Here is a 2,734-nt window from a genome sequence, read left to right as displayed (position 1 = left end):
ATATAATAAATACCTCTTATGTAAATACAGAATACACATAAATGTCAAGGTGTGTTCCACTGTAAAAAGTGTCAAGTAATATTATATAAGAGACATGATTGTCCAGAGGTACACCTTCGAAGGGATGAGAATTCAACTCCTGAACAAGTACTAGACTGGGATGAAATAGAGGCTTTCAAAAACTGCTGCTATGTCTCCACATCAGAAGGAATATGGAGGATCTATGGATATGACTTACATGGGAGATCACATTCTATTGAGAGACTGGACATCCATCTGGAAAACCTTCAAAATATTTATTTCAATGATGGTGAGGAAGAGATTGCATTACAAAGAGGCCATAAAACCAACTGACAAAATGGTTTGAACTAAACAAGATTGATGAATTTGCAAGGACACTCTTGTACCATGAGATTCCTGAGTGGTATACATGGAATTCAAGAAACAGAATGTGGACACCACACCAACGTGCATTCAAGGTGGTCGGTAGAATGTTAGCACACTAACCATAAATTTTTGAAATGAATATGCTAAAAATTTAAACTTTGAAGATTACTCTAATATTTGTTCCTATCACCGCATGACTCTGAACGTTTCTACCTACGTATGATCTTGCTCTACAAAAAAGGTGCTACAAATTTTAGTGATTTAAAGGTATTAAACGGTGTTGCATATGACACATACCGTTCTACCGCACAAGAAATGGGACTTCTACAGGATGATTGTGAGTGGGAGAAATGTTTAGAAGAGTCGTTGACATTTCAGATGCTTGCAAAAGTAAGGTATCTATTCAGTGTCATGTGTTTATTTTGCGAGCTCATTGATCCCAAAAACTATTGGATAAATTCAAGGAAGGCATGTGTGAAGACTTGGTCCAAAATCACAACAACTATGAAGCAGCAATGCAACATGGATTGCATGAAATGTCAATATTACTCCAGGAACATGGCAAGAAACTGTCCAACTACGAGTTACCAGATTCAGAGTTTATAGGAGATAACGAAACAACAACTGAAATAAGCTGTGTGCCATGCACACCTGACGAAGTTGAATTACTAAAAACCAAATTGAACATGGAATAGCTTCACATATTTAACAACGTCTTAAATGCAATACAAAACAAAAAAGAAACAAGCAGATTATTCTTTGTTGATGGTGTGGGAGGCACAGGGAAATCATACCTTTTTAACACGTTGATAAAATATGTCACTGCTTATGGCATGAAAGTCTTAGCAGTCACGTGGACAGGAATAGCGAGTACTCTTCTTGTAGGAGGCCGAACGGCTCATTCAACATTTAAGCTTCCAGTAATCACAGAAACATGCACCTCAGACCTACGAGAGAATTTAGCACCTGCCGAGGTCATAAGAAGAGCTGACCTGCTCATATGGGACGAAATAAGCATGGTACTTGTTCACGCTTTTAAAGCTGTTGAGAGGGTCTTGCATGACATAAAAAACTGTGATACAGAATTTGGTGGCATCACATTAGTAACAGGAGGAGATTTCAGACAGACATTACCTGTTCTAAAACGAGCCTGTTGCACACAAATTATCCAAAAAAGCGTGAAATCCTCACCAATATGGTGGAAACTTGTAAAGTTCTCATTACATACAAACATGAGGGTGAACTCTGAAGAAAAGGAATGGTCTAGATGCCTTGTGAAGCTCAGAAATGGTAACCTACCTAGCCTCCAAGGATTCAACCAAGAAGTTATAAAATTACCTCTAACATTGACATCCAGAGAACAAATGATAGATAATGTGTTTGGAAAGCATATACAACCAAATGACCCAAACCTATTGCAGAAAGCTATTCTCACGACATTAAATGATCTCTCTCTACAAATGAACGACCAAGTTCTTTCAAGAATGACCGGCGGAACAATAACATACAGAAGCATTGACATTGTAGAAACAGATTCGGAAGAAGAAATGTTGGATTATCCTGTAGAATTCTTAAACTCAGTAACACCATCTGGAATGCCTCCACACAAGTTACAGATAAAAATCGGATGTATTGTAATGTTGTTATGCAACATTGACACTAAAAAAGGCCTCTGTAATGGCACTAAACTAATTATAACCAAGGCACTACCAAATGTTATAGAAACTGAAATTCTAGATAATGGTATGCAAGGAAAAAAAGTCCTCCTACCAAGAATCTCTTTAAAACCAACTGATGGAGACATGCCATTTATCCTCAAACGACGGCAATTCCCAATAAGGCTTGCATTCTCCATAACAATTTGCAAATCTCAGGGAAAAACATTACAGAATGTGGGTATCTACTTGCCAAGACCTGTTTTTGGCCATGGTCAACTTTATGTTGCACTTTCAAGGGGAACATCAAAGAAACACATTACAATGTCTATTGAACAGTGTGAAGGACAAGGTGTGCTCCAGAACCATAATGTCTATATGAAAAACATTGTTTACAAAGAAATTCTCTAGGATTCATGTCACCAATGTAACAGATCCTATCTATCCCAGCGGAGCTAGATTTCCTGCTAGTATATTTAAATGAAAGAGCGGGTATAATAATAGCATATACTGGGGACGTTTATTTTGGGCATATGCCAAGATCTAATGGCTAACATATAATTACAAAAGGTCATAACTTTTCAAATCAGAAATTTTTTAATTGTGGCTTTTAGGGCACGGAGAACCACAGGGTGCTATGCAAAGAGCCGGCAAATCTATGGGTTACTGCAAGGTTTCCCCTCTCTCCTTTC

The sequence above is a fragment of the Selaginella moellendorffii genome, unplaced genomic scaffold (assembly GCF_000143415.4).
Source record: "Selaginella moellendorffii unplaced genomic scaffold, v1.0 SELMOscaffold_53, whole genome shotgun sequence".
NCBI lineage: Eukaryota > Viridiplantae > Streptophyta > Lycopodiopsida > Selaginellales > Selaginellaceae > Selaginella > Selaginella moellendorffii.
Note: the sequence above shows the minus strand (reverse complement) of the source record.